This window comes from Leptidea sinapis, chromosome 19 (assembly GCF_905404315.1).
Source record: "Leptidea sinapis chromosome 19, ilLepSina1.1, whole genome shotgun sequence".
NCBI classification, from domain to species: Eukaryota; Metazoa; Arthropoda; class Insecta; order Lepidoptera; family Pieridae; genus Leptidea; species Leptidea sinapis.
The window spans coordinates 11,341,024-11,353,251 of record NC_066283.1 but is presented as its reverse complement, the minus strand read 5'-3'; the positions used below and the strand labels follow the sequence as shown (position 1 = coordinate 11,353,251).

The following is a 12,228-nucleotide window of genomic DNA, read 5'->3' as shown; positions in this document are numbered from 1 at the left end:
TGTACTACAGAGCTTGGTATAAAAATATCCATGCCCTGCAGTATCACATCGGCTACTGCAACGGCGCAGGCACTAGGATCATCCAAAATTATGCACAGATCGCCCTGCGTAGTCTGTGGTACGTGATTCAAGCCATTCGGCATTGTGCCCGTTGAAATCACCCAAGACTACGATTTCAGCGGAGGGGATATGTGCAAGCACGTCGTCAATTGCCGCTTGAACGCAGCCTATGAGATGATCGGTTTCTGCGTTACCACTATGGGACCCACATATGGTAGACACACGCATAGATACGGACGCGGTCCTCTAAATCTACGCGGAGCCAGAGAGTAGACAGGTCCCTACCCTCAAAATTGCCGAGACGGCGACAGCAGATATCCTCCCTAACGTACACACATACCCCGGCATGAGGCAAAAAATTGTGCTCAATTTTGTACCCGGGGTACGTTAAATATGACGTATCGCTAGGTCGAGATATCTGCGTCTCCGTAAGGAAATACAAGGCCGGCTGCGCCGTCTCAAGGTGGTGGTGGACGGCGTTTAAATTGGAGTGAATTCCCCTGATATTGCAAAAGTCCACGTTGAGCGTGGAGCGGGGTGCCGTGGTGTTTCTGCCTCGTTTGTCCTCGGTCATGCACGGTTCTGTGCCCATCCCAGAATACGAAGGGCACCCAAGCGAGAGTGCTCGGGGAGGGATTCTCCGGCTCTGGTAGAGCCGGTACCCTCCTGGGGTAATATCTCTTTATGGACCGCTCTCATATTTTGTTGGGGGGAGGGGGGGGGGGGTAAGGGATGGCCACATGCGAAACGTCAAAAAACTTCACGCCGGTATCTGTGCGAGTGTGGTAATTAACCCGGACGAGTCTGGCCCGATTGTGCTGACGTCATAAGACGGCAGCGTGAATCTCCCTTCTAAAAAGCCCTTAGTCGCCTCTTACGACACCCATGGGCCTGGGACTCCCCTATTCTTTTTACGCCCCAGGGAAAGTACAGGGCTTCATCATCTTCTAAAACTATTACACAATTTATACAAAATTCTGCGATAAAAATACTCAAATGTTTCTCAAATGTCGAATTACTTGAGTTAATAAAAACAAAGTAAATAAATTTTAAAAAATATACAAAGAGTAAGGTAAGATGCACCAATACGCACACACTGTAAATAAATATAAATGTGAAATAATTTTTAAGAAATAAATAACATTCATTTAATACAATAAGAAGAGATCTTGGTGACTGGATAAGCCACGCATTACAATAGCGGCCCAGCCATCGCATTCCTCACCATATCAGTCGGAAGATTCCTCCCCACGACGTCACCACAAGCAATGTCATTTTATGAAAGCACTAGAAACCTGCAACGGAAACTCAAACAAACAGAAGATTAATTACACTATACATATAGCCGAGTTTATATTGAATAACAGATAGCAATAAGATTAATAATGACCTCAATATCAGAGTTGTTTTATAGAACAGTCTGGTTTAGATTTATTAGCCAACCCCGAGGTAATATAAACACGTGAGGTACATACATGAGGAGCTTCATGGAATGTTCCTCAGGAAAATGACGCACCTCACCAAATGGAAAAAGGTCACGCACGGAGAGTCCCAGAGTTAAAACTATGCTCGTATCCATCACACTTTTAAATTAGCTGCAGTAAGTGTATTTTTACCTTTATGAATAATTAATAAATTTGAGGAGCTTTGATATTGTCATTAATATAATCGTCACTACTGATTAGATTTTGGATGTTAAAAGACAAGGTACCGTGGTAGTTGATTATGTAAATATTCCGTTCCCTAGCTCGTATTCCGCAGAACGCATTTACGTTTTCCACGTAGGTCCACACTCCACAGTCCACACAGCAGTGACTCAGTCAGTCGCGACACCTTACAATAAACGGTCGCGTTAACAGACATTGCAGCTTTCAGCGAATGTAGCCGGCCTTAATCGTGCATTTTATGTGACGAAAGTGTTTTTGTGTTGTGTTTTTTTTTTATTTTTAATTATTTTATAAAGCAGATTAAAATGTAAGTGAGAATTATTTAGAATAGTTTTAATTTTAATTCAGATATTAATATTCCGTTATTCTAAGTTAAATTAAATCTTTTGATTCTTGAAAGTAAATACTTTATATTTATAAATTGAACGGCAGCATAGATTTATAAATCAGATTAAGACTTCGGCGTAAACGAATAAATTTAGAAGCATTAAAAGTGTCCACACGTAATGAATACCACATTTCTCGAATAACAGGCAGCTGTCTGTAAAATTGGATTAGATGCCAATTGCTTCACTCATGGTCGCTGTAATAAACGTCCCAGCGGTTTAATACTGCCGTAAAAAATTACAGTTTGATGACTTTGATATCTTATTGCAGGGGTACAGTGTCTTGATAAGATAAAGTTAATTTAATATAGTTAAGGAAGAACTAGAGAATAATTTGAATGTGTGTGTGCAAACTATATAAATTGGATATACATTTACCCCCTTATTCATAATAGTCTGCCAACTAAAAGCATTGCTAATTCTCACTGTGTCTTCTTCTATTGACCTAAGTCAGAATGAGAAAAAACACTCCTTAGCGACTGTTTAAAGTTAACGGACCATTATGAATAAGGGGGATAATATGTAATAGTTATCCTTAAAACAAAGAATCCTATTAGCCCGATATGCGTAATAGCAATACACTTTTAAATGTAATTATACAATTTTGATACAATTAGTAGCTCCATCCTGTTTGGTCGTCTTTATCTTAAAGTATTTAGTTATAATAAATTATATTAAATATAAATATTTAAGCTCGTTATCCTGGCTTAAAAATTATCACGTAGTCACTGCTAAGTAAAAGTTACCTTCCATTATATTAATGAACAGCTAAATGTCCAATAGAACATGAACATTTAACAATTCATAATTTTTAATTGTAGAGGGTTTATCCAAAGTTGTCATTTTATTAAGCATTTATTCTGCTATGTTCTGTCTTTAATCAATTAAATATAAAGTCAGGGGACGCTGACTCGCCAAATTATGGCAATATATATCTCTTAACTGGGTACATAATTATGGGTTTCCGCAAAATAACGTCTAATTCAATATATTTTGTTTTGTAGAGTAGTTTGTAGTTTGTTCATTTAATTATTTATTTTATGAGTTTGATTAAAACTTTCATTAAAGTCATTTAAAATCAAATCAATACCACTTGATTCATTTAGGTTAAAGAAATGACACTTTTGAATTTCTGAATTTATACTTTTTACTTCAGAAAAGGTTGAAGGGATTTTAAATCAACATTTATAATATTATAGTTTTATAAATGACTTACAATCTGTGTAAAATTATGGAACAAAAATACTCAAACGCCAAAAGCTCATTGGCTTAAAGTCCTCCACAAGGTGGACCGACGATCAGGTCAAGATAGCCGGAATAGGATGGATGAGGGCAGCGCAGGACTGATCGTCACAGCTATCTTTGTGGTAGGCCTTTGTCCAGCAGTGGACGTGTTCCGGCTGATGATGATGGTAATGATGTCTACTCACAATTTGTCCACTTTGTTTCAATTCGTGTTTAGTTTTTCATTAAGCTAATAAGTCCTGACGGATCCACATATCCTGTGATTCACAGCTATTAATGTAAAATCTATGTTGTACTGATAGCGCTTGGAGTCAATAAATGGTCTAGAAAGTTCGAACACTTTTTAGTTTCGTTTTAAATAATTTTATATGGTCAGAATCTGGTCACTAAGGCCCTTTTTTATCACATGTGAAAATACAGAATATTGGGTCTTAGTTTTAATATAATAATGATGATGATTACTGATAAGCTAAGATAGACGAATTGTCGAATTACATAAGTAATAATTGTCGGAGACCCAGTGCTATGTGAACGGCTGCATGAAGACATCGCTTCGTTGTGTGTCTGCTACCGAAGTTATCACGGGGAGTGTTCCGAAGAGCTGTTTCACTTGATTTCTGCCACCGAATTCCATCTTCGCACGACACGCCAAAAATTACAATATCATCCCCAACATTTGGATGTTTGGAGGTCCTTTACAGTGTGGTTTTGTAGGAGCTTTCTCCCACGTTCTACAAAGCTGTGGAATGAGCTTCATTGTGCGGTGTTTCCGGGACGATACGACATGGGTATCTTAAAAAAAAGGCCGTACATCTTTCTGAAAGGCTGGCAACACTTCTGTGATTCCTCTGGTGAATGCAAGAGAATGTGGGCGGCGGTGATTACCCAACACCAAGTGAGCCGTACGCTTTGTCCGCCGTTTCCATACAAAAAATAAAATTATCATCTGTTGCGATAATCATTTTCGTAAATATGTAATGCCAAAAAGCCTCGACCATGTCAAGAGTCTCTCGCAAAATAACTGGGTTAAGGGTCAGATATAATATTAATAATAATAAATCATGTTTGATATTGTTTAACATCAATGTAAACTCAATTATGTAATGTAATTTAAGCCTTTCTGTTATAATAATACTACCTGACCCGGCAAACGTTGTATTGCCCTATAAATTAATAAAAAAAAATCCAATAAAAAAGGGGTATGAAAAACAGATATTTCCAGTGCACAAATTTTCATACTATAAAATCGGTTCAACCGTTTCGGAGGAGTTTGGTAACAAACGACGCAACACGAAAAATTTATATATAAGATATAAATTTATTTTTAATAATTCACATAAATACATAGTCACAAATGATAATTATTAAATAGTTACTCCTCCCTAATGTGGTTCACAAAATACGCGGATTGTTTTAATACAGCATACAAACCGCTAACCCTATTATTTGCAAACATACCCAACTCATTTCACCGTCACCATAGTTTAAGCACTCTAAAAGCGTTATTGTACTGCACACGTAGCGTATAGTATGCTCGTTTTGTATAGTTTTTCCTACAAGTACCTGGTATAGAAAGACTGTTATTAAGCGCCGAATAGTGAACAGACACGCTACATCTAGCGAATCTGCGGGCTAACATGTAACTTGTAGCGGCAGTGGACAATCCTTTATCTTTCAATGTCATCATCATCCTTCATGCAATGTATTTCAATTGATAGAATACAATTTAATCTGTGATCCTGCCAAAATGATAACTTGGTTCAACATATTAGTCCAATTTCGACCTGAATATAGTCCTCCGTCTTATCCATATTATATTTTTCATATATTTAAATAATTACTCTAAGATTTGATACTGTTAAAATTTATTGATATGGATGAGCGCGGACTTCTGGCACATGTGTTCTTAACTTAGTAGATTATGTTTGTACCCGTTTTTTTAACTGAAATAATTTTTAATTTTCTCAATTTACTAAATACTATGTACTGTGTGAGGGATTTGGTTCGTTTTTTACGCTTTCACGCCTACACTACTAAAAAGATTATACTAAAATTATGAACAGATGCTGTCAGGGTATGGTCTACAATCTACATAATATAATGCAAGGCGGTGATAGTGAGTTATGAAAGCTAATATTTCCGATCTTATTATCATAACTATCGATATTATTATCGTAGCACAGAATTAACTAATCTAAGATCATTTGTGAAATCTAAGATGGCTTGCAAAATTATTATTGCAACAATAGATACCTAGAAATCATTTCAAGGTTCTCGGGGTCGCGGAGGATGTACTTGGAAAACTTGAAGCCGGGCAAACCTTTGATATGGATTTGAACCATTTATCAATATGGATATCGTCTCTTAGATCTTCGGAGTAGAAAAGAGGGAATTTGGAATAATTTTTTAAATCCAGGACGTAGAAATTTGATGTGTGATATAAAACAATTAACAAATGATTTCCCGCCAATTTGTTTTTTTACTACTGAGAAGGTTGCAACGTTAAAAAATATATAACATTCGAAATTCAAATAGTTCCGACTAGTCAGAAGTGCAAAACTTTTATTATGCCTCATGTAGAATAGAGAGAAGAGATGTATGGAGTTCCCTTGCGACAGATAGGCATTATTAATTGTGTTCTTTTGCTTGTTCGAAAGTGTTAACAGTTTCTAATGCATTCTTCCAGCATCGAATAAGTACCCTATAAGAAATCTTCAATGTATATAGGATGAATTCTATGAGCAGATTTTTTTTAAGTGGATGGAAATTCCGACACTATGAAGAATAGCAAAATTTTTTAGTGGTTAACGCGCAAACTTAAGTTATTGACTTTATTTTGCCCAATCCGACGACTTCTGAAGAGAGGACTTATACAATTATTATTTTTTATTGTCACCTGCATACATAGCAAAGTATTTTGGAGACATCCAATATATCTTTAATATGCAGAAGAAACAGAATCGAAATGATAGAAATATCGAGAGTAGCGACTGTGTCAACATGAGCCAAGGTACTAAATGTACTGCTATGACGCTCAATCAATACTCACAATATAAGGACAAGATAGAATATAATGACAGGATTTATGACATGCATATTAAAATATAATTATTGATAAATATCCATCTTTGAAACAAACACATTTTCTATAAAATGTCATAATTAAACTGATATGGACATACGGAATACAACTATGGGGCACAGTCTCAAACTCGAATATCGAAATACTACAACGGTTCGAATCCAAAATGCTTCGAATGATCATTAATGCTCCATGGTACATTAAAAACGAACGTCGAGAATTAAATATAAAAACTATAAAGAAGGACGTAGTAGACTCACTACCAACTTATCAGAAGCGTCTGCAAAACCACCCAAATTGCAAGGAACTTAATGAAAAAGCAAACTGGCACAATATTTATAAGATTGAAAAGAGGACAAGATCTGATGGACAAGGAGATAGTAAATAATATTTAGGCAAATCACTGGATTCTGCTCCAAACACGACCCCTACTATAAATAATTAAAGTCCAGCTAAATGTTATTAAGACAGATTGCAGGTAAATATAAGAGTTAAAAAAAATCTTTGAAAAGTGAAAATATCAGATTCATTGCCAATTTAGTCAACCATTTAATATCTCGCTAATCAATTAATGATAATAAATAATTTATTGGCAAAAAGCCCACGCGCTAGTTAATAGCTGTATGTCCACATCTGCTTGATCATCTTATAGATAGCGCTTCTTAGTTCATTATTTTATGATGATTAGTTTTATCAAGTTACTGCATTTTATAAGAATGAGATTATTTTTGTATTGGAGCCAAGAGATCGTTGACTCAGTGAGATTACAATTTAAAATTAGGCGGGTACAAGTTGCCAAATCATTTGGAAAGCGGTCGCTATGTCACAACTCCCAAGTCCGTGGACCATTTAACAATATTGCATTTTATTTAATTGTATCATAAATTATTTCTGAATTTCGCCTTGTTGGAAACCCAATATTAGGAATATCATTGTCAGCCTAAGAATATTTCGTTATGGATTTTTTAAATATATGCAAGCAATATCTTTATTAGAATTGGACCTCTGTCTGTCACTCTCTAAGCCCCTATCATCCAACCTTGCTAATCACAGAAAGGTAAAATATTTTTTTTTTGAATAATAATTTAACAAAGAGAGTATTATGATTTTAGCAAGCTATCAAATAGTGAAGAAGAATTAAGTGCTTAAACAAATAGCGCAAAGCATTAGTTTATTTTCGAATTTACAAAGCTATAAAGTTAGATTGTAGAGCTCCAACAATATGGAGTCGTAAAATCGAGAAAAAGTACAAAAATAGATCGAACAATAGTGATGTTAACTATCTTTAAGAGATTATAGCTTCAGCTTTATTATCTTTCAAGTGTGATCTAATTTATTTATTTTTTAAATAAAGGACATATAATTCTATATAATATATGATATGATGGTACTCTTATTTATATGTATTGTATATAATATATTACGAAATAAAACATTGTTTTATATTTGTTTTTATATGACGTAGGTACCTGTTATTTTTGCAACTAAAGGTGTGTCATATAAACTTTTCCTGCTTACTCCATTTATATTTTATTTACACATAATTAGCAATGCTAATTTATCAAGATAAGCCATTGTCAAGAATTCCTTTGATAAACATGATCAAAACTATTTCTATGGTATTTATAAACGGTTTTATTTAGCTTGCCCTATATGATTTTGGGTCAAATTTTGTAATTGAAGTATTACCACTTTCCTGCTAGAAGGTTGACCTGATAACGGTTGCACCTTTAGTTTTGATGACATATTTTGTATATGAACAGTTTTTTTATTTTTAAAGTAAAATCACTCACATCTGGGCTTAAATATGCAAATTAAATTTGTGCCAAAATTTTAATTTGTGACATACTAAGTTTTACGATCGATGCGTCACTCGGACGATTCGCACAGTTGGTAAGAGCGCTCGGACGGAACCCGAGAAGCGCGGGTCCGAGTCCCACATCGTCCATAAATTTTGCGACAAATCAAATTTGTATAATTATTGTTTAAAAGTATTCAGTATTATTGTAAACCCAAGATGGCCGACGCCACAAAATGGCGGACTTCATATTTTTTCCATATCCAGTACTTAAGTGTATCAAAATAAGATTCTAGCTTGATTAGTAGGATACAGTTGATACACGATAAAAAATTGGTAAACAGCTCTATTAGTTAGCTACATTTCTGAATTTGCTTGGCCTCAATTTTATTGAATCTAAATCATCTAGCTACCAAGGAAAAATCTGTCACACTAAAACCATAACACTTACCAGCAAAGTTGAATTATGTGACGGCTGACAGAAGAATGCTGTCCTTACTTTTGTAATGAGCTGCAACTGCTCTAAAAATATAATGTGTATTTAGGATCGTAATTGTTTGAGGAAAGACAAGCATATGTACCTCTGAAATTGAGAAGTAAGCCGAGTAAGGTAGGATTATGTTCCTAACTGAGGTAACTGAATAAGACTGCATCAAATTGACATGAAAGAAACCATGTAATATTGAGAACAACAAATAACAAATGAACTTAACAGAATGATAAATTTTATCCCTTGAAATACAAGCTACACAAAACTCTTTTCAACAATGGCACAGACATATTATTGTTAATAAACGTTTGTGTGAAAATAAAAAACATTTTTAACTTTTTCTAAATTAAAAATGATTCTAAATTTCTAAAATGTAAATAGCATTTAGAATTTGAGCGGTTTGCTATTAGTACAAATGTCTCGTGCTCCACGATTTTTTAGATTATGAGGAGAGTTTTGGGGTGTTTTGTACCTAAGACCTATTTAAATTTCCATAGCTTTAAGTACATTATCCACGACAATATCATCTCTAGAGTTCAAATAAAAAAAACTTCAAAAATTAGATTTTTTCGCAATCGAATAAAAATAGGTCATGAATGTTTTTTATTCGATTATGAAAAAAAGTACACTGGCATAGGTTTGATGCTACTGCTTTTTTAAAAGAATTAATTAAGCTTTTGAATACCAATTTTCCTTCTTACATCATCAAATTAAATAACGCTATTGTTCTGTACAAAACCATATAAACCGACGTAGATATTGGGATATAACACATTCTATATGTCTGGAGATGTTGCTTCAACTTTATTCAAGACATGAAGATTTATTCTGCGTCTCTCACTTGCTCAATCATCAATCTCGTTGTGCAAATTGTTAATTGTATTTGCAAATGTTATATGCAAATGTTAAATGGTAACTTCAATACAGTCTAAAACAAAATACAGCTTAACGCAGTTGAACCATATGGGAGATAGCTTTATGTGGGTTTGTGGAGCCATTTATCGTGCCCTGTGGTAGAGATTGGGTGATAGACATAATCACGTAATGAAAAAACGTTACGAGGCATCATGCAACTTTTTTTTCTTCGACGTAATTAGGATTATATTGTCAAGAACTGGCCGATATACTTGTATTCACATATTTCAATGAATGTAACTAATACTACTAAATATGTCAGCGGGCTGCAGGATACGGTAGTCTCACGCGGTGCCCTTCCCCTCAACACCACAGCTACCCGCTGACATCTTATTACCCCGTCCCCGCCACCGTCTGTCACCCCGTGGGACGGTCGCGCACGAAGTTGACGCACTATAATTAGTCTAGCATTGCTTCCAGCTGCCTGCAGAAACTTAAAAAGACTGCTAGATTTCTGGAATGAACTGGGCTGGTTGGAGTAAGAAGATATTTTCTTTTAAAAAACGCACAATTACCCAATCAAGAGGCTAAGTGTGTAATCAGCCCATCTAAACTAAACTAGTCTAGCATTGGATAGATACAGGTCTTTTAATATTTAGTATTTTCATTTTAGTTTCAATTCACTCAACTCAAAACAAACAGATTAGGGAGAGAGAGTATTGCATAGAGGAGACTAACATATTATATTTATATATATAAGCAATCGAATATTCATTAAATCAAGTAAAAAAGGCACGAGGAACCTAGCCGCACACGTTTAACATCGAAACAATGTGTAAGATGATTTGGTTGTACGTGGAAGTTAGTTCCTTGAAAACCGTGTTGTGGTTGAACACTCCACATCAAATGGCGTGGATATCAATTAAGATTGCAGCGAATAGTGCCATGCTGTTATTTGTGCACTCCAGTGATTAGTTCCATGTGTTGAACGGAGCGACAACTCTATGCAACGCCAAGCCATTTGAAAGTCTACAATTGCGACCGTCACGTTTACAAGCATCCTTACACAAACATTGAATTGAATTCAAAAAGGCTTTAGAGCTTGATGCATCCAATTTTACGATCATTTATATTTATACAGTTAATTATTTATTACTTTTTATGAAATAGTTTATATTATTTAAATACGACTAATATATTGGATGCAGCAACTTATAAAACTGATTTGTTATGTTTTTAACAGCCCTTATAAAATACTCTGATGGAAAGGAGTGTCCGTTGAGTTTCTTATAATATGTTCTACTCGCGAGCTCAACTATTTACGAATATATGGTAAATTCAGTCATTTAAAAGAAATATTAAATAGTGATGATTCAAAAGTGCTTAGTTTAAGCCTAATTGAATAAAGGTAATTTGACTTTAACAACACCATTCGAGAAGATCTGTGTTTTATACGGTCAAATGGTCCCATACATATTGCAGTGCATGGGGCAGGGGATTAACCCAGACTTGCACTTACAAATTCAATTTTTTATTCAATATAGGGTTTAAAATGACTTATTGAATGTCCACAACTACCACCCGTTCGAAAGAATGTGCCTCAGACCTGGGAAGAAACCGGTGCAAGAAACTCACTATGTACTAAAGTGAAATATTATCTCGCACTATGAATATCACCCAGCTTCTTTGAATGTGCCCTTCCATTTAACTGCTGTAATGGCATTTGATATTTCCAAAGCTCAGCAAGTAACGGACTTGAGTGAAACATATTAGGGATATATTCAGATGAGCAGCGATATTAAAACCGGAATTGTCTTAGTGGTTACCGAGCAAATCATAAAATCCTTCACCAAAAAAACTTCAATTGATGATACAAGTTCCTTCTTGCTATTTATTGCCTTTTCCCGAGAGGGCCATGCGTAATATCGTCTACAGGACCGTCACGACAGTTGGAGACATAGCATTTCATAGGTATGTTATATTGTATACAGTAGATATAGTATAGGAGATAGTAAGCAGCCTTGGGGAACACTTTTATTATTTGCAATTTAAAAAATTAGTTTATAATAATTTAATAAAAACAATATCTTTTAACTTATATTATAATAACTGTACGTGCTCCTAAGGAACATAATGTTTCAATTCTTAAGTTTATTCAAAATCCAAATATAAATATGGATACTAAGATAGCTGTAAAAGGTTGTAATGGTAAATGTATTAATAGGTTTAACAAACACTTAGTAACGTGTACATTAGAAATACAATAATTTTGTCCAAGAAATCCACCTCTTTACATTTAATCAAAAAAGTAAACTCACCCTTATTTCAACCTAATTCTTTGTTAATCCCAAATAAACTACCTATTGATCTTTCAAACAATCTGATGGGAAAGTTGATAAAAGTTTCATACAAATTGTTATTGTTACTATTAAATTACATTCTTGTGTTAACTTTTGATATATCGAATTGACATTATTTGCAGATAACTAACTAACTAACTCATCTTACATACCTATACCTAAAGCCATAAGTACTGTTACAAACGGAAATGCGTCTTTTTATCTTCATACTATATATATATACTAACTATATACTTAATAGTATTGATGATTACAATACTCAATATAATATACGGTTCTTAAAAC

General features: G+C 34.6%; 1 protein-coding gene across 1 annotated transcript in view; it reads left to right on the top strand.

The window, feature by feature from the left end:
* The first annotated feature begins 1,867 nt into the window (after positions 1–1,867).
* LOC126969860 (serine/threonine-protein phosphatase rdgC) overlaps positions 1,868–12,228 on the top strand; it is a 67,063-nt gene continuing 56,702 nt past the window's right edge. Inside the window, exon 1 of the mRNA XM_050815437.1 lies at positions 1,868–2,034. The gene's annotated coding sequence lies outside the window, so the exon portion shown is untranslated. The remainder of the gene's footprint in view (positions 2,035–12,228) is intronic.